At 43.4% G+C, this 21173-nt stretch overlaps 1 long non-coding RNA gene across 4 annotated transcripts in view; it reads right to left on the bottom strand.

Annotated features, from left to right (window-relative positions):
- Window positions 1-21173, bottom strand: part of LOC103658869 — a 195488-nt gene that overhangs the window by 71754 nt on the left and 102561 nt on the right. For 3 of the 4 annotated variants that reach the window (XR_005838574.1, XR_005838572.1, XR_005838573.1), the window contains exons 2-3: window positions 15510-15606; window positions 4441-4550 (exon numbers count right to left, since the gene is read on the bottom strand). This is a non-coding gene — a long non-coding RNA (uncharacterized LOC103658869). The remainder of the gene's footprint in view (window positions 1-4440; window positions 4551-15509; window positions 15607-21173) is intronic. The other variant, XR_567317.2, reaches the window with a different exon arrangement.

The raw sequence follows: 21173 nt of genomic DNA, 5'->3' as shown, positions 1-21173 counted from the left end.
CTATCATCTCTCTCCCCACAAAAATGCAAGCTCCATAAAGCAGGCCCTTGTCTGGCCTATTTGTCGTTGTATGTACGATGGCTGGAACAATGGATGGCACGTAGTAGGTGACTGATAAGTTTAGCCCAATTGATGAGGTGCATAGAGCTGAGACAGGAATGAGACAGGAGTGGTGAGAAAAGGAAAATGCTTTGAGAAACAGACAATGAGTTTGGTTTTGCAAATGCTGAGTCTTGAGGGAGCCCATGAACTATGCAGGTATAGCTTTCCAACAGGTTGTGAGTCAAAAACTGGGAGAGACCTATAGGCTTGAGAGCTGTTGGCAGTCACAGTTGAAAGTTCAGAGGAAGAAAAATCTTTTTCCTCTTCCCTCTTAGGTTCATTGACTGGAGTCCTGAGAATTAGACTGACAAGAGACAGATTGTCAGGAGAAGAGACACGCAAATTTCATTTGATGTTGATTTTTATGTAACACGAGGGCCTTCTTAGAAACGATGTGAAGAACCAAAGAAGTGGATAGGCCTGAGAGCTTACACATCAATTATAACAAAGAATGATGAATTGTATAGATGTAACAAGACAAAGGAAAAGGTTTTGAGGGCTTCTGGGTATTGCAAACTATGGGAAAGTAAATATAAAAAGGAAATTAATGGAAGATAAAGGTTATCCCAGCAAGGTTTTTTGTGCAGGTTCATCTTAGTACCGAGTTTTCATCTTCTTCATGGCCATAAAACTTCCCCAGGAGAGGGGATTGATGGCAGTTCCTATTTCTCAGGAGTTTCTGCTTTTAGTCAGATAAAAGCAGCTCCAGAAAGGTTTCTTTCTACATCTGTTGAATCTCAAATGTCTTTAGCTCAAAATAACTTTTATGCCAAACTGGAATATTTTGGGGTGATATATTCTGATTCCCTTCAAAATCATGAGGAGAGATAAGGTAGTAGAAAAAGAGAGAACACTACAGTTGAACGAGGTCATAGTATACAATGCTTGAGCCCCACTGTGGAACCTAGTTTCAGGGTCCATGAGATCTGGCTCTGAATTCCACTCCTAAGCAAAAAATTATAGCAGCAAGATTCTAGCACATTTGCCCATTGTCTGGCACATCCAGCCAGATGCAATCCCTGCCATCCGGGAAGCTTATGCTTAGCTAAAACATACTATGTGTGCTGAAGTTAGGGGAGGCACAGGTGGGTCCCTGGAACACCAATTTGAAGCCCCTGCTACCTAAAAACCATTGTTCTGTCTTGGAGTCCCCCAACAAAACCATTTGCTCACCTGAGGCTACAGAGGCTGAAACATTGCAGGAGCCTGGGAACACATCACTTTTGAACAGAAAGTTAACTCTTCTATTCAGATCAAGATGACCTTTAAATAATCCACATCGGTCACAGTTTTCTTACCTTGAAGTTCTAGATTCAGGGCAAGTTGCCCATAAACTCACTGAAAGAAGAGGGGAAATGTTGAGCCTTGGGGTTAAACCAGTTCTCATCCCTGGTTGCATATTAGAATCATCAGGGGAACTTTGGAAACAGACATGCCGCCCAAGCCCCTCCTCAAACCAATTAAATCAGATGTAGGTAGGTATGCTGTTAAAGCACTACAGGTGATTCTAATCGGTCTTAGATGAGAAAAAAATGGTTTGTACTATAAATATGTGTCAATGGAAAATTTTCCTTTCTCCCTCCCCTTCTCTCTTTTCTGGAAATAGGAGACATAAAAGCAATCTCAGCATGTATGTCTCACCCAGGTCAGACCTGGCTGATCAGCACCCCTTGGAGCTCTGCTCAAGAGTGGTGGTTGAATGAATCAGTCATCTCCCTGTTCCCAAGGAGGCACTGGGAAAAAAGACCACTGGGAAACCAGAGGGGAGGAGGGAGAGTAGATTTGTTCCCAGGGATAGCAGGGTAGCTTTGGTAGCTGCTGACTTGTTCAGTTGGTATTTCCCTCCCCCCATCCCTCCTCCTTTGCCATGAAGGATGATCTTAAGACCTCTAGATCCCACCAGTAAGAAGTCAAGTCCAGAATTATTTTCAGACTTCTTTAAAACAATGAGTGCCTTAAAATCCCAGAAGTGGGAACCATACTGGCCTTCAATACTGTGTTGAATGATAATTAAACAAAAGCATTTGACGGGATCCACCACTGCATCTTTCTTAGAGCCACCTTCTTAGGGACAGGACACATTCCTAGTTGTTCTCCTATCTTTCTAAATAATGGCTCTCTCTCCATTGCCTTTACTGCTCCTCTTGCTCTTCACACTAGCCCCACGCTTTTCTTGGGGGATCCCTCAGGCACCTCTGCAGAGCTATAAAGTTCCTCAGGACAGCTTGAAGCATAATTCAGCCCTATTCCCTCATTTTATACGACTGAAAATTGAAGTTCAAGAGGGTGAGTGATCTGCCCAAAGTCCTAATTAGTGACAGGATCAAGAGTAGAACTCGTGTCCGGAGTGCCATCTGCAGTCACTGCTTAACTCGCCTTACCACTGACTTGGACACAAAAGGAAAAACACCAAAAGGTATTCATCGGGATGAGGCTCTTTCTTTCCAGTCTTCTAAGTCCTTGCTATTCAAAATACAGTCCATGGACCAGTAGTGTAGTCCCCACCCAGGCCTAGGATATGAATCAGAATTTGCATTTTAACCAGATCACTGGGTGATTCTAAGGCACATTTAAATTGGAGACGTACTTTTCTAAATTAGCACTTAGATATTCATTCACACAGAGATGCGAGTACGTATTTAACACACACTGTATAAAGCAGGGTGATAGCCAGTGAGAAGGTAATTCTACCAGAAAAAAACAAAACACCACAAGTATAATTTGTTTTAATAATCTTAAAAATTTTAGAAATAATGGCAAATTAAGGTATTTAGGTGGATACCAGTGATACAGATGGATCCAATAGCCTGATTTCCATCTCAAATAATTCTAGATTTAAATACTGTAATAACTTAAAAAATAAGAATCTAAACACCCGCCACCCTGGTATTAAGTGCATGTGTCAAATTCCAAGGTTCCCAAACTACTCTTCATTGTGATTCAAAGCCTCTGCTTGAATCAAAGCCACTATGACATAGGACTGAGTCTGTGTTGAGGTCAAGGACTGTGTACCAGTTCCATTCTGGTGACTCTAAAACTCCTGACACAGAATAACCTCACTACCCTAGTCACTGATGCACCTTCCCAATTTCCTTGATCTTCTTGTAGCTGTCAAAACATCATTCCTGGTATAGATTTAAGCAGGCCCATTGCATACCTGATGTCTGCCAAATTTCCCTTCCCCTTTTCTTATTAACACTGAGTTTCACATTGAGAGCTTTGGCCTTTCCTTGTTTCTTGGCAACACAGCTTCCAGAGAAAGTGCAAGAGCAAGGGCATACACAAAGACCGGAACAGAACAAAGGCAGAGAGGATAAATGCATACACAGTGAAACACAAAACCTGTGAATGGGAGAATAATGGGCCCCTTTGGTAAAATGAGAGTATTTCTCAAATCCCAGGCATCACAGCTACTCTGCTCTCTGCTCTAGCACTACTTTTGTGGGCTCAAATAATGGCATTTGTACCAATCTAGGGGATTCTAATTGACTGCTGATTATAAATAAGATCAAGTGCTAAGTCACGGAAGCGAAAGCCTTTAGAATAAATACACTTGGGAAGAAAAGCAATACGTGTACAGAACAGTAATGTCAATGCAAGCCCGGATGTGACAGTAACCAAGTGAGGGACAAAGATAAAATGTATAACAGATGTTCAAGGGAAAAGCTCAGACTGGAAGCAAGGAGAAAATTGTCTTTTTATCTCTGCAGACTGGCCTTTTTTGCTTATTTGTGTTCATGGTAGGTAGAAGATGGCCACCCCACATCTTCCAAGTTTACACATTACAGATGGATTTATAGAGAATGCCCATCTCTCATGGTCATGACTACAAGTTCCCAACAGAGGAAATGACTGCTCTGATCTGGATCAGGGGCCCAGCCCTGCACCAGTCAGCCATGGCCAGGATCTGTCAGCAATCCCTGACTGCCTGTGGACCTAATGGGGGAGAGGGACCCATTCCTAGAATGGGGAATTTACTGTACTGGCTTGTGAGCTGAACAGATATCCCAGAAGATGGTCACCTGTGAGACAGAGAGATGCAGTGACAAATACAAGTGTCAGCCCACAGCACCACCAAGTTCAGGAGTGGCTGGCTCAGCTGGATGGAACCTCACTGTCAAGAGTCGCCCACAGGCAGAGCAGCAACATCTAATAGATATTCCAGGGGAACAGTGACCCAAGGCTAAACCCCTGGAGTTCTCGTAAACTCTCTCCTTAATCTCTCAAGTCTGCTCGCTAATCTGTATCTGGTCATTTCCTACCACTTCAGTGCCTTCTTCTGAAACTTACTGTGACCCACCCGCCCCACTGGAACTACTGTTCTTGCAGTACAGGTACCTGTCTTCTGGTGCAAGGACCTCCAGACCAGTGTCAGGAACAAGAAGCTGTCCAGCCTCTCTGGTCAGCTTTCCATTTCCTCATTCCAGTCTCTTTCTGCGGTTTACTTTCTAAAGGATAAACAAAACAGGATTATTCAAAGACTGAATGTGAAAATGCAAGTTTCCTTGTGCTTCCAAGCAAGTAAGGCCTGAAGCGAATCTGGGTCATACTCTGAACCAGTTTTGATATTTTGATAAAGACACTATACAATAAACCTGCTAATTGATGTAAATTATAAGCTGTTTACAGGTAATGAATTCCCAGCTCAAGCACCACATAAATGACCTAAGAGCTTTTATGTGTGCCATGAAGGGAACCCTATTTCTTGTAGCTGCAGGGCTGAAATAGTTTAAAATAAAATGTAGAACTTCCTCCTGTGACTGGTTGAATTATAACAGAAATTCAACCCTCAGACTCTCAGGGAGTCTACTATTAAAGTGAGGGCATTGACTGGGAAAGAATGGGATCCTATAAATGGGGGTAGGGACATTTAGGAAGACCCTGATGAAGACAGGGACATTGGACTCCTAAATTCTGATGACTCTTCTTTGCCAGTGGAATAGGCTTCCCCACCTTTAGTGGTATAGGCCTTTCCACTTCTGAGGGGATTAACTCTGCATTGCCCAAGGAACCTGTAATGGCCCCCTCTGAGCAGTTGCCAAGCAAGGCAATGTTGATTTTCCTCAGTAACCCCCTCCACCACTTGTCTTTGCTTCTTCCTTACGGGGAAGTGAAGAAGTGTACTATATCACAAAAGACTTGAGTTTTCTAATTTATACAGATAGAAATAAGAGGAACATTTAGTAGGAATGGATACAAAGGATGTGGAATAATGGTGGACGGACCATAAAGTTAGATTGGGCCAAATACATGGATATGGGCTCACTAAGCAGAGATTCGACATTTAATGCTGCAACTTGGGGAGTTAGAAAGGGCCCTAACAGTTTGTTTGGTTGGCTGAAACATGCACAAAAAGGTGGCTCATGGTGAGTGAATTAGAAATGCCTGACCTGCTTGATTTAACAAAGGCAGAGAGATTGCAACATTATAGTGGATTTGTCATTTAGGACCTACTCACCCACTCACTGGGAAGGTGAAGAGACATACCTTTCACCAAGACTGTGAGAGGGGAATAAGAAATAGGTTTGTAAGGGGAGCCCCAGAATCCTTGAAGGGCTCCATGATTACTCTTCTCTGTAGGCCAGACTTTACAGTAGGAACAGCAGCCACTCAACTGGGAAACCAAAATTCAATGGGAGTAATTGGACCTGAAGTGGCAGGATCTAAGTGGCAGCACTCAACAGCCAAAGGCAAGGTGTGCATGATAACGGACAACAGAATCAAAGCAGAAATCAGAACAGTCTGACACATGCAAATCTATGGCATTAACTACTTGATCTTGGTGTTCCTAGAAGTAAAATAGATAGGAAATTTACTAAATTCTTACTTGATCTGTATAAGCAGAAAAGTTCTATGTCAAATGAATTAAAGTCCAACCTGAATCATAAAAACAGAGGGTCATGGTCCCTCAGTCAATTCCCAGATTTGTTTATAGACCTAGAAATGAAGGAGATGAAGGGAAGTCTTCATTGCCCTTGAGGAAGGACCTTGGCATACTACCAAAAATTGATACTGCTAATCTTTCTCCCAGCCTTCCCCAGAGGGACCCGGGGTATAAGTGCATTGGAGAAAATCATCAGACCTTTCAGAAACACCCTCCAAACTGACACTAATTCCAGGAGACCCAAATGTCACTGCTGCTTACCAGTCAGAGTAGCAGCTTATGGAGGTCAGGTGATCAATGGAGTTTTAGCACAGGTCCCTCTCACAGTGGGCCCAGTGGGTCCTGAACCCATCCTGTGATTTTTTTCTCCAGTTCCAGACTCTAAAATTTAAATAGATTTACTCAGCAGTTGGCAGAATCCCCACATTGGTTCCCTGACCTGTGGAGTGAGGGCTACTATGGTGGGAAAAACGAAGTGGAAGCCACTAGAACTGACTCTACTTAAGAAAAACAGTAAAGTAGTAAATCAAAAGGAATACTGCGTTCCTAAAGGGATTGTAAAAACCAGTGCCACCATCAAGGACTTGAAGGATGCAGGGGTGGTGATTCTTAACACATCCCAATTCAACTCTCCTATTTGGTCTGTGCAAAAGACAGATAGATCTTGGAGAATGACAGTGGATTAATGTAAACTTAACCAGGTAGTGACCTGAATTACAGTTGTACAGATGTGGTTTCATTGCTTGAACGAATTTAACACATCCCCTGGTACTTGGTCTGCAGCTATTGATCTGGCAAATGCCCTTTACTCTACCCCTGTCCACAATGCCCACCAGAAACAGTTTGCTTTCAGCTGGAAAGGCCAGGATTATACCTTCACTGTCCTACCTCAGAGGTATATCCAGCCCTGGGATCCTGATCACCTTTCCCTTCTGTAAGATACCACTCTGCTCCATTGTATTGATGGCATTGTGCTGATTGGACCTAGCGATCAAGAAGTAGCAACTACTCCAGACCAATATATTTGCATACCAGAAGGTGGGAAATAATAAATCTAATATTCTGGGGCCTTCTACCTCAGTGAAATTTGTAAGGATCCAGTGGTGTGGGGCGTGTTGAAATATCCCTTCTAATGTGAAGGGTAAGTTGTTACATCTGGCCCCTCCTACAACCAAGAAAGAGGCATCAGGCCTACTGGGCTTCTTTGGATTTTGGAGGCAACACATTCTTCATGTGAGTGTGTTACTGTGACCCACTTACTGAGTGACCTGAAAAGCTTCTCGTTTTGAGTGGGGCCCAAAACAAGAGAAGGCTTTGCGACAAGCTCAGGCTGCTGTGCAGGCTCTCTGCCACTTGGGCCACGTGACCCGGCAGTTCCAGTGATGCCTCAAGTGTCCGTGGCAGTTCAGGATGCTGTTTTGAGCTGTTGGTAGGCCCCCATGAATTGCAGTGACGATTCTTAGGACTTCGGGAAAAAATCCTACAGCCCTCCACAGATAACTTCTCGCCTTTTTAGAAACAGCTCTTGGCCAGCTACTGGGCCTTAGCAGAGACTGCGTGCTTAACCATGGACCACCAAGTTACCAGGCAACCTGAGCTTCCCATCATGAACTGGGTGTTATCTAACTGAGCAATCCATAAAGCTGGGTGTGCCATTATCAAATAGAAATGGTGTATATGTGATCAGGCCCAAGCAGGCCTTGAAGGCCTTGAACTCTCTGAATAGACAGAAGACACTTGTGCCCCATGTAAATACTTACCAAAGGGTAACCTCAGCAGAGGAAGATTTTGATAATCGAATGGACAGAATGAGCTACTCTGTGAACACCAGTAAGTCTCTTTCCGCAGTCACCCTGTCATTGCTCAATGGACCATAGTGGCATGTGTGGAGGTTATGCATGGGCTCAGCAACATGGACTTCCACTCACCACGGCTGACTTGGCTAAGTCTGCCACTGAGTGCCTAATCTGTTAGCAGCAGAGGCCAACACTGAGTCCCCTGTATGGCACCATTCCCTGAGGTGATCAGCCAGCTCCCCTGTGGCGGGCTGATTATATCATGGAAGGGACAGTGTTTTGTTCTTACTGGAATAGACACTCTGGATACAGAGTTGCCTTCCCTGCATGCAGTGCTTCTCCCCAGACTACCATCCATGGACTTCCAGAATGCTTTATCAATCATCATGGTATTCTAGATAGCACTGTTTCTGATGAAGGAAATCATTTCACAACAAAAGGAATTTGACAGTGGGCCCATGCTTATGATTCACTGATCTTACCATGTTCCCCAACACCCTAAAGCAGCTGGCTTCATAGAACATTAGAATTGCCTTTTGAAGACTCAGTTACAGTGCCGGCTTGGTGGCAATACCTTGGAAGGCTGAAGCAAAGTTCCTCAGAAGGCTATATATGCTCTCAGTCAATATATGCTATTTCTCACATAGCCAGGGTTCATGGATCCAGGAATCAAGGTGTGGAAATAAGAATAGCTTTCTGCTCCCACAACCCTATGTTCTACCAGCTTTGAGATCTTAGTTCCACAGAGAGGGACACTTCCAACAAGAGAAACAGCAATGATTTCATTGATGTAGAAGTGCCATCCAGCCAATTTGGACTCCCCACGCCTTGAAATCAACAGGCAGATAAGGCATTACTGTTTTGGCTGGGGAAACTGGACTGCTACTCCAGCATGGAAATAAGGAAGAGTATATCTAGAATCCAGGGTAATCCCTTAGGGTATCTCTTAGTATTACCCAGTCCAGTGATTAAGGCCAATGAAAAACTACAACAACCCAATCCAGCCAGAACTACTAATGGCCCAGACTCTTTAGGAATAAAGGTTTGGGTCACCTCACTAGGTAAAGAACCATGATCAGCTGAGGTGCTTGCTGAAGGTAAAGGGAAAGCAGAATGGTTAGAGAAATAAGGTAATTATAAATACCAGCTACGACCACATGACCAGTTACAGAAACAAAGACTGTAATTGTCATGAGCATTTCCTCCATTATGCCATGAATACATTTTTGTGTGTGTATATATCTTTGTTTTCTTTCCGCTCTTACTCTCTTATGTAAAATAAGATATATTGACTTTATAGCAGTATTTAAATATTGCTAATTCTACATTATAGTACTTAAGTTGTAGATTTCAAAAAGAGTAAGCACCATTCAAGGACTTTATGTCCTCTTCTAGGGAAGAGGTTAGTGCATTTTCAGTTGTATGCAGGATAGTTATATCATCTTACACAGAATTATGACCTTGTTATTGTCTTTATTTGGATATTAAGTATGGTATAAGGAGATCCATGTGGATGCCAACTTGATAAAGTGGCGGGGCTTGTGCTGGTTAATTTTATGTGCCAACTTGACTGGATCACCGGGTGCCCAGATATTTGGCCAACCTTCATTTGTATGTATGTCTGTAAGGGTATTTCTTGATGAAATTAACATTTGAATCAATGAACTCAGGAAAGCAGTTTGCCCTCCCCAATGTGGGTGGTTGTCAGCCAATACCTTGAGGGCCTGAAGAAAACAAAGAGGTAGAGGAAGAATTTGACCATTTTTTCCTGACTACATACATGAGCTGGGACATTTTCCTGCTCTCAGCATTCCTTGTTTTCAGACCTTGAAACCTGAACTAGAATCTATATCATTGGTTCCCCTGGTTCTGGGGTCTTTGGATTTACACAGAATTACACCACTGGCTTCCCTGGGTTTCCAGTTTACAGAGAGTAGCTTATGGGACTTCTCAGCTTGCACAATTGCATGAGCCAACTCCTTACAACAAATCTTTTCCTATATGTATATCCTATTCATCTGTTTCTCTAGAAAACCCTTACTAATAAAACCTGTTGGCTGGCTCCCCTCATGATCCCAAGAAGGTTGCTTCCCTCATGAGCCTAAGATATGTGCATCCTAGGAGTCAAGTATTGGCAACATCCCCAGGATAGTTCCTCAAGAGAGTTTCTTTTCATCAAGGAGGAAAATATTTCCCAGAAGCCTGCAGTAGACTTCCCCTTATCTCATTGCCCAGAATCATATCACACACACAGGCTTAAGTCAATCACAGGCAAGAGGAATAGGACCACCATGATTGGCTTAGGCCAATTAGAATTTATTCCCAGGACTGAGAAGGGGCTTCAGTTTCCCCTGATGCATCTGACTATCTGATACCCAAAATTTGGGAGTGCTATTAGCAAGAGCTATGGGTATACAACCAACCATGTCTACCATAGCTCCAACTTCTAGAAAGGCATTTCCAGTTTAAAAAGAAGACACCTTCTTATCAAACAAAGGTAGAACCAGGATTAAAAAGTCGCTTCACTCAGTCACGTGTCCGGTTCAAGCTATGTGGACAACCCAGCTGTGCTGAACTGTGAGATAATAAGAGCAATGACAACTTAATAACAATTTCTGAGCACTCACCATATGCCAGGCTCTGGGTTAAGTGCATTACACACAATTGGGAATGCTGTGCAGGGACAAGAATAGGGTGAGGCAAGCAAGGCACATAATTTAAGGAGGCACTCACTCCCAGGGTGGTGCACATGCAGGTTGGCACTTGAGAGTGAGTGCCTTCTTAAATTTTGTCCCTAAGGTCCTTATGTGTCTCACCCTAATTTCAGGCCTGATGCTATATTGTGCCACCCAGACCCACCACTCCATATAGAATTAAGGCACCCATTCCCCCGGCTGCTGGGACTATGGGTGGCTCAGAGTTCTAGGCTGACATCTCTCTGAGGGAATTACCCTTAGCTGAAGACAGCTGCATTGTCTGAATTCTCATCCTTTCCAGGAAGCAGCCCCTACCCAATGACTGTTAAATGCAGAGGTATGAAGGCCCAGCACTTCGGCATCAACTAGGGTCAACTCTGCAAGGGTCATCCCACATCCAGAGCATGGGATCGACTAATGCCTTTTTTGTGACTGCATTGCAGTTCAACTTCGCCTTCTGTCCCATCTTATTTCCCTCACTCACAAAAGTACTACCTAATTACCTTTTAGCATACAAATCCAAGTTTATTTCTTAGTGAACCTCTATGGCAACGGTTGGTGTAGGAGATGTCTGGAAAAGCAGACATTAAAATAGGCTACAACAAGGACTTTGTCCATAGTGATGAGATGAAGCAGTGTTAGACCCTGATATGCATTAGTAGTGAAATTTAAAAACTTTTCTAAGGTAAAGTAGTGTAGGAAACAGCGGTAGGGAAGGCATTGGCAGGTGTAATGTGTCAAGCATTTCAGAGAGGGGGTAGATAATAACTTAAGGACTATGGAATTAGATGCCTATTGCAGGGAGAAGAGATGCACTGGAGAAAAACAACAAAAGACTGGGTGTTATTAATTACTAATTAAAGTTAAATGTTAATACCAGAAGGCTTCCTTGGAAGCATATAAAGAAACTCTCATATCCTGTAGCCAGAAGGCAGAGAAAACTGAGTATCAGACTCAGGACTTAATTATAAGAATAGCAGAGCCCCAGAGGAGATGGAATTGTCAACCTAGAAGGTATTCCACATCAGAATCTGGTCCCTGATTAGGAGGGTGAACCCTGGAGACTTGGGATGGGAACATTTTGTTTGATGCACTCAAAAATCTCAAATCTCCAGATTTCCCTAAACACTTTGGGTCTGCAGAATTGGTTCACTCCTTCTGCCAAAGGCTAGCATTCCACCCTTACCTGAAGACAATGCAGAGCTTCTTCTTGAAAAACAACACATACTGCTCTGTGGTAGACAGCCCCAAAGATGGCCCTAGTGGTCCCTGTTTCCTGATACAGCCATTCTTCTATAGCCTCCTATTGCTCTGAATGGAACTGACTTTTTAAACCAACAGAATATTGCAGAAGTGCCCAAGTGTAACTACTGAGGCTAGCTCATAAAAGACATGTGGTTTCCCTCTTGGTTTTGGGGGGGGTTGGGGGGGGCCACCCACTCTGGGGGAAGCCAGCTACTATGTTGTCAGGATACTCAAGCAGCATTATGGAAAGATCCACAAGGCAAGGAACTGAAACCAATTGCCAGCAAGCCTCTAAGACGTCCTGCCAACGGCCATGTTAGCCATCTTGGAAGCAGATGTTCCAGATAATACTTCAAATGACTACAGTCCCAGGCAACATCTTGACCGTAATCTCATGAGCAACCTTGAGCCAGAAACACAAAGCTAAGTCACACCCAAATTCTTCATCCACAGAAATTGTGAGATAATAAATTTTGTTGTTTTAAGCTGCTAGATTTTGAGGTAATTTGTTACATAGCATGGATAACTAGAACATCAGGATCTACTCCCACCTCCCATCTTGGTCATCAGACCAATAACTAGGGTTAAATCACAACATACACACACACACACACACACACCCCTCCCAAATAAACTACAGGATCTAGCTTTGTGAAGATGATTTAATACCTCAGGAGACAGTGCTAAGACATATCTAGGATGGATTTTGGATATTTGGCAAAAGCAGTGAAGTAGAAATGCCAGAACTGCTGTGGCAAACAGTGGAAGCAGGGGCCAAAGGGCTCAGAGCAGTAGGCATGCTAAAGTGGATACACTAAAAAAGATGAGAAAATGCACCAGAAAACTTTGTTCCATGGGAGCCCAGAAGATGCTGTTTTAGCCAAAGTGACAAGGAATGCCCTAGTAGAGGGGCACTAACATCAATGAGAAGTTTCAATAGTGAACTTCCTCTGTAGGGACAGCCTGATGGTAGTAGACGTTATCACAGAATCGGAGTCATTGATAGCAATGGTAATGGAAGCATCCTGAAAAGAGGCCAGGTAGCCACCCTTAAGCACTAGAAGCAACCTGGTCACAATCGCCATTATTCATGGAAATGGCTAATAGAATACAGAATTTCTAGGGCAAGCCAATAGGGTAATGTTCAATCTATACAAACAAAAGAAATCAAGGATGGGTGATCAAGAGACTAGAGGCAATCCAATGAAAAGTCATGATCCCTAAGCCCAATTTCTGGGTCTAAGCCAGTGTTTGACTTGGAACCTATTGACTGAAAGAGAAGCAAAGTCCCCAGGAAGGAGGACCCTATCACACCACGGTAAGTATATATACTAATAATCAGCTCAATCCCTCCCTAAAGGGACCTATGATCATTTATTCAGGAAGTTGTACAGTTGGAAAAGGGAAAATCCTAAACAATTTGAGGACTGTTGGATATAGGACACAGGCTGACATTGAAAATCTGGGCTCAGATTTATCACTTCCTTCGGGCCTTAGCATTCAGTCCCTTCACCTGCTGGAGTGTTGGCAGCTAACAGCTCTCAGCTGAATCCCTCTTGAGGCATTGCCCTCTGCTGAAGAATTTGTCTGAGATCACACACCCTTTCTGGGGCCAGTTCACATCCAGTGACTGGGCACTGTGGGAATGTCTGACCGACCCCCTTTGTCTCTGTTCAGGATAACTCTGAATGGCTACTGCATTGCACAGCCACTCTCGTAAGGTTTTTCTTACAACTACAGCACACACAGTTCACCTTCTCTCTTTTTCTCTCTCTCTCCCCAGTAATGCCATCTTCACTTCCCCAAAGTATTGATCCCAAGAGGACTCCCCAATCCCTCTTCTGCATGCCAACCTCCATCTCACATTCTGTGTCATGAGGAACACAATTGCAACTCATGTGCTCCTTACCACAACTTACTAGGTTTTACTCTTAGCCTTCTTTTACAGAAAACTCAAGCCCTAAGATCTTGAGTGTAAACTTATACACTCCCCAGTTCTAGAGCCTACACTCTTAATCAAAATGGATAAGCAAACTCTAAACCCTGGGCTATATTTAGGCAAATATCCCCCTGGAAGAGACTCTGGGTGCAGCCAGGCAGGCACTGACTCCCAAGAGTTTGGAGCTGTCTTGTGCTTGGGATGCTGTCTTCCTGACCTGACCAAATGCCACCCCCAGCCCCGTGGGTCCCGGAACTCAAGGTAACTAGAATGACCCAAATGCACAGTAGTGTTTGTCCTATGAATTAAGTGGTTTAATAAGTGATTTGTGGCTAGAATAGTTACATAACCATCGAGATCATTCAAATCTGCCCCAGGTCTCTCTTCCCTCCCCACCCCCAAGCTGTCAGTTCCTCCTTTGAGTAAGCCTCTGTCCCCCAGTCTCCCTCAAGTTCTAAGGTGTCAGTGCTAAATATAGGAAATACTTGACGGGAATGTGGCTAAAACTCCCTCCACTACAGCACAGAAACAGTTCGTCAACAGCTGCAGGTAACCTAGATGCCCTTTGTCTTTTAGAACAAATTTATTCTCATTTTACTGTCTGAAAAATCTCGTAGACAATGTCCGGACTACCATCAACTTCTGCACATACACAACATTTATAAGTAACCAGGCAGGGCAATGAAGCATGTTTAGTCATTTTGCATATGAACTTCCCTTGCACAACTTCTATATTTAACTCACTTGGCAACCCCCTTTTCTACTCATTGAGGCACCAGAGCAGAACGCGTTATTAGGAGTGCTCACAGCAACTTCTGTTGTGGGCTCCTTAAAAGCAACTGAAAGAAAATTCCAGGTGTTCTGTTTCCCCTACCCTTTATATTCACATCCCCAAATTCTTCAAGACTTGTCTCGTTATTCCCAACCACAGTTCTTCTGCCTGGGAAGGTCTGTCTCCTTCCCCCAATCCACATGTTCAGCTTATTCCTGCCCTTGTTCTCCTCCCGTGTCATTTTTTCACCTTTCTCCCCACAGCTGGGTCTCCTTTGATTCCTTCAGCCGTCCATGTGCACTGTACCCTTTGCCAAGATAGCATCCCTGGGGAACCCCATTCCACCACAATCATTCATGAACTCTTATCAGCATGCACTTATACAGACATTGGACTAAAACTGTCAGTTTTCAATGGAATCTGATATAGTTTAAGAGTCAGAATACTATTTCTAAGACTCTTTTACTGGAATGTGATCCTGGGGAAGTCCCTCCTACTTCAAGCTTCACTGTCCTCATTTGTAAAATGGAGATTGTAAAACCTACACAACATGCTTGTGGAGAGAATTAATGAGGTAAAGTAATGGGAAGTGATTTTACATGTTCAAGTGTTGTACAAATGTTAATTATCATTATTGTGTTGTTTCTCCCCCATAGGCCCTCTGAGACCACATCTTTTACTTCCTTTCTAACTCCCCTGGGTCACATATGGTGCCAGTAATGCTTGAAGCTAATATTAGATACACAGTTAAGAAAGAATAAAAGGAAACCACTTACCTAACAGAATTAAGCCAAAATCATAACCATATTAAATTTATTGTAGACATTTTCCCACAAAGTGAATCTAGGATGTTCTCTACAGGGAAAAACCAGGAAAAGGAATGAAAATTTATTTGCAGCCCACTCTTGCAAGTCTACGCTGAGTGGAAGAGGAACAGCATCAAGACACATCCATTCCTCCTTCTAACATGGGGCCCACGTTGCTAGCAAGGGTGAATTGGCCTCTGGAACCCTTGTTAGTTTTCCTCAAAAAGGCTGCTACCTTTAAATAACCAGATTTTTAAAATCCTCCTTACAGAGATCATTTTTATCTCCATGGTATGATCAGTTCCTCTTCAACATCTGATGCAACCCTTAGTGTTTTCCATTGCTTTCTAGCTGTGTCAGATTTCCCTAGAAGACAGAAATGAAAGTGTTGACTAAGAAGATTGTGCTTAAAATTCAAATTTTTGACCTACACATTGATTCCCCCACCCACCCCTCCCATTCCTATCTCCTTGACTTCCAAAAGGGAAAATTATCATTTTTACACATTGTAAAACCTTCAGCTTGCACTATTACATGTAGACTTACGATCTCCAAGCACAAATTTAGTTCATTTGGTTGAAACTATACAAAGCAGAACCTCCTCAGACAATTCAGACTTTTTTTTTCCTATGTCCCTGACATCTTCTGAAGAAACAGAAAGGATTACATGCCAAAAGTGTACCAATTATGGTCTATTCCCCCTCCGTCACTTAGATACAATTAGGTATTTTCTTATCTCCACCCCAACATTGGCTTGTATTCCAAATTCCAATCTTGACCCAAGTCCAATTATTTAAAGCACCATGTATGGAATGGAGAAATATATTGGGGAAAAAGAAAAAGAGAGTGAGGGGAAAAAAACCTAACAATAATATGGAGTCTTTCTTCAGGATACCTCAACATGCTCTCATAGAACATTTCCCTCACAGAAACAGGACGAGATTTCTCAATTGTTTTTATTTTTCTTCAATGACCTAAACTTGAATAATACAGCCAGTACTTTGATGGATATCTAAGATAATTAAATGGTTATGCTGACGTGTTAATGAAGCTCATTTTCCAGTGCAGTCTGTTCCGGGATATGCTCACTGAAAGCAAAATCACATAGAGCGTTAGCCCCATTCTCTACTAAAAGGCAGATTTTCTAGTCTGCCAAGCTAGCAAAAAGTAGGTCATTAGATGGCCCTGACTATTACTGACGGACCTCTTGCAAAGATGCCTTAGGTACCTTAGGTGTAGTGCAGAACATCCTAGAGGAACTTTACACTTCCTGTATATATTTATTGAAAGCCATGCACTGGAACTACAAAACTGATCAAAACTACCCCTAAACGGAAGTGCATGGTCTTAGATTGACCCATTAGCAGATGACTGTAACACAAGTCACGAGGAGACAAATACACAGGGCCAGGGGTTGGGGGCAGTGTAGGGGTGTAGGGAAGGAGCTGCCTATGTCTTAAAGGATAAGTAGCAACTGGACAGGAAAAGAGAAGAAAAAAGGCCAATCCAGGCAAAGAGAGCAGCCAGAACAAAGAATCAAGACAAGAGAAGAATGTCCTGTGCAGAGAATCAGCAAACATTTTTATCCCATATGTGTTTTTTACATGCTGCTACTAGTCTGTGACTCAAGTCTGCCATTTTGTTTCTCTCTTGTTCTGAAGTTCCCTCGAGTGGTTGGCCTGTGAAGCACTACCTCTAACTCCCACTGTGCAGCCACCTCCCCCAAAGTTCTACTGCCTCAGTGGCCCTCCATCACCACTCCCAGGAAACTCAGAGGTGCCAACACTGTCCAGGGACCTAGGGTTAGCTGAGGAAGGAGGCTCTCCCCTTATCATGGCTGTTGTGATGGCCGGGTCTTCAAGCAGGGCTCAATGTCTTCCAGAACATTAAAAGAGACAGCCCTTGAAGGCTCTACCTCAGCCCACTGGGTTCTCTCCAAATCAAAGGACTAGGAAATGACTCCACAGGGGTCTGCCATGGGATTAGAGGAAATCACCACTTCTTCAGAATCTCCCTTTCCCCCAACAAAGCCTAAAAGCTTTCATGTGCGGCCAAACTCCTTCTCCCCTAGGCACTCATCTCTCCCGCATAGTTCCTCACTCCACCCGCCCTCTGACTTCTGGCTGGCTGCCCTACCAGTTTGCCAGACAGCCGACATGTGCCTCAATCCTGACAAGAGGATCCAGCTGAGGCCTTTCTACAGCATTTCTTTCTCCTTTAAGCACAAGTGAGAAAGTAAATCTCCAAACACCATTTCAGTACCAGAAACTGTTAACAGCAGATGCCTCTGGAGAGGGGAACAGAGCAGCTGGGGGGCACGGTAGAGGGAGACTGACTTTTTTACATACCCTTTGGTGGTTGTAAGTGTTGTACTATGCATATGAGTCACATATTCAAGAAGTGTAATTTTCTAGAAACTTTACAAAGAAAAGTAATTTTTTTGAAACCCAGGGTTTTAAGAATATTTTTGAGAATGCAATATTGAGGGTTTTCCTATGTACTCAAATGGCTCACTAATCTATAGGTAAAAAAGTCAGTAGGTTAAAAAAAATGTGGTGATTAAGAAGACAAACCTGAGACAATAAACTCGCTGTGAGACTTTAAGTTTATCTCTCTGTGCCTCAGTTTCCACATCTGTAAACTGGGGACAATTACAGTATCTATTTCACAGATTTATTGTGAGATTAAATGAACTAATATATATGAAGCACACGATGTTTGCCACACAGTGAATGCTGTATAATCGGCTGCTAACGATCATTATCCTTAAAAGTTGCTGCTCACCTCTGTCACCTTCTGCTATAGTGTGTGGTAAGAAGGAAAGCTCCAGGTGAGTAAAGCACACCCCTGAGAAGTATTAAAAATGAAATCTTAGGGACACCTGGGTGGCTCAGTCAGTTAAGTGTCGCTCTTAATTTCAGCTCAGGTCGTTAGATGGAGCCCTGTTTTGGGCTCCCGCTTAATGGGGAGTCTGCTTCTCTCTCTCTCTCTCTTTCCCACTCTCTCTGCCCTTCCCTCCACTCATGCACCCTCTCTCTCAAAAAACTCTCAAAAAAAAAAAAAAAATCTGAGTGCTTTCAAAGCCCTTGTCACACTTTGCTCTCTGTCTCCGGCCTGCGAGAGAAACATTTGCTTTCTCGTGAGTCATCTCTGCTATCCTCTCCCTCCAACAGCCTCCCGTACTACAGAGTATAGGACCTGAGTCAGGGACCTCGGTTCAATCCCTTGTTCCTCCACCAACATGCCATGTGACTCTTGGGCAAACCACAAGGTTTCTAGTCTTAATTTCTTCACAGGAATGTCAGAGGACCAAGCAAACTACTGTAAGTGAAGTGGCTTTGTACCCGCCCAAACTCTGCAAATGAGGTGCAGTTCTTTCAAAAACACACAACTGACGATCTATTAAACGGAATAGCTGAGCTCAACAGAACAAGTGTCCTGGAAGTGGAACCACCCAAAAGCTCCTACACTCCCATGAGAAGAGTTTACTGTTTGGTAAGACCCTGTGGTGATTGAATCAACTGCTGAAGGAATAGCCCCCTCCCAGGATGCTCTCCTGTTGGGGTTGCTGGGGCCTCCCTCTGCCACCACCACCTCAGGGTAGAAAAGCCCTGAAACTCTCAACAGTTCCTTTTCTCCGTTTCCTCTGGGATCCGCACCCTGCGTCCTTTCACTTCTCTGGAAATAACTTGATTCCCTTCAAATCCAAGGCACCAAAACACACTGCAGATTCCTTTAGTTCAATCCACAACGACTTTTAATCAGTTCAAAAAATCTCAGAGAAACGAGTTCACCAGTTCAAAGTCAGTTAATCTCTCTAGGCCACAGCTTCCTTACTAGGAAAATGATATTTCAGATTCTAAGAGTCAACATAAGCTCGGCACAAGCATAAACTTAGTTACCACTGTTTCCTATCTCTCTGACCCTTCTGGTTAATTCCATAAACCTCCACCCCAAGATCGGGCTGAAATCCATCTCACTCTCAGATCTCTTTGGTTTAAAAAAAAAAAAGTGGGTCGGGACTTGTTTTTGTTCTCAGGTGTGGAAAGGTTGCTCTCCTCCCACCCTGGCCCACCTGGCTAGGGTTCTCACACAGCTGTTGCTTAGGAAATTCTTGCTTAGTGAAGAGACAAAGGAAGGAATGCATGGATGAATGGATTAACTTGTTCATTTATACAACAAATATTTACTGACTGTCTATTGTATCCCAGAGAGAGTAGTTCAGTAAGAACATGACCCACCTATTAGGTGAAGGTGAGGGGCCAGGGGAGGCTCCCCTAAGTAAGTGAAATCTGGCTGAGACCTGAAGGAAGAGTAGGAGGTAACTCTACCAGGAGCGTTCACAAGACCAAAGGCCCTTCAGCTGGAAAGGAGAAAGAAATGAATGGATGAATGAAAGAATGAGTGAATGAATGAGTGAACTAAAGGACCAATGAATGGGCATCCAGCCTTACCCTTGGTTACTGGCACTCTACCTCTCACTGGGTTTCTTTTTAGAAAGAAATTAGCACCTCTTTGTTGTGGGACACCATATGGTTACATTTCATTAGTCTGTAAAGCAGGCGTGAGTCCCAGACACCTGCCGCTGTGGTTAGAAAAGAATTTTGCAGTATCTATCTAAACATTTCCTCGGTTCCTATTGTGTGGAAAGAGTAATTATCCAAATGGAGGGCTGAGAAATTTCAGACTTCTGCTACTACAAGGGTTCGCTCCTCTCATCTCTTCACTAATTCACCCCAAGTTTTCCCAAAGGATAGCTTCCATAGCAGCCCTTTCCATTATCAACATAATTGAAACACCTCCCCATATTGGCTGTAGCAATTTTGATTTTTTTTAAAGTTTGCAATAAGATCCAGTAAATCCAGTATAGAATTTAACCGTGTCTTTCTTAAGGTGAAAATCCTCAAGGGAGCTAAGTTTACTAAGCAGAAAGAAAAAAAAAAAAAAAACTTTTGTCATTCCTGAGAAGGGGGGAGGGAGGGGGGAAAAAAACCCTGTAAATGTCACTACTGACTAATCCCATCTATTTTTGGAAGGCCCTGGGGGGTTTTAGGGCTTTCCACGCAGTAAATTAACCAGTGGCATTCCTCTGAAAAAGGAATGTGCAGCCTTTCCTCCCTGGAGCACTCGCCTGCAGCAGGCATAATTAGGAGTCTGAAAGGTGAATGGGAATTTTAGGGGCGGGTGCAGTTTCCAGTTGCACCTCTACCTGCCCTGGGGTACTGCAGGTCACTGGCATTTTTAAAGCCCATGAATCAAGCACGACCTTCATCTGATAGCTTTCCCAGCGCCCCTGGGGACTTGTGATGGTACTCTTTTAGGACTTGCCTCCCCTGCTGTGTCGACTCCATTTACAGTTGACTTAGACAGTGGATGGTGAGGTCAGATGCCCAGATAATGTCTCTTCCTATGACCCTGCCCTGAGCTGTATCAAATCAGTGTGGGTCCGACGAAAAATGTCACTTATTAAAAGTTCAGAAAGTGTTTTGTTGTTAACAAAAGGCATTTACATGATAGTGGTATTCACTGGAGGAGTAAAGCTGGGCACACTGGAAAGTATGTTCTTGCCATATTTTTTAAGTTCCACCACACTTGTAAGTACTTCTCACATCTGCCACTTTGCGTCTTCCCATAACAGGTTGATGGCATTACACGGAAAATAAATTTTTGCAGTGGTGGTTCAGTACACGAGCCTCTCTACTTTTGTGTATATTTGAGATTTTCCATGATAAGTGGAAAGAAAAATAAAGAAGCACAGCATTTCACATGCTGTAGGATCCTTGATGCTTTTACTTTCTGCTCTTCAGCCAAACTGAAGACATCACAAGTGAGAACCTCTGAAAGCGGAGCTGCCCCGAATCCCGGCTCATTTTGCTCAGCTGCCTAGAAGTAGGGCTCAATTTTTTTGCATTTTACATCCCACCAATACTTCC

The sequence above is a fragment of the Ursus maritimus genome, unplaced genomic scaffold (genome assembly GCF_017311325.1).
Source record: "Ursus maritimus isolate PB19 unplaced genomic scaffold, ASM1731132v1 scaffold_3, whole genome shotgun sequence".
Taxonomy (NCBI): Eukaryota; Metazoa; Chordata; class Mammalia; order Carnivora; family Ursidae; genus Ursus; species Ursus maritimus.
This window is presented reverse-complemented; position numbering and strand designations above follow the sequence as displayed.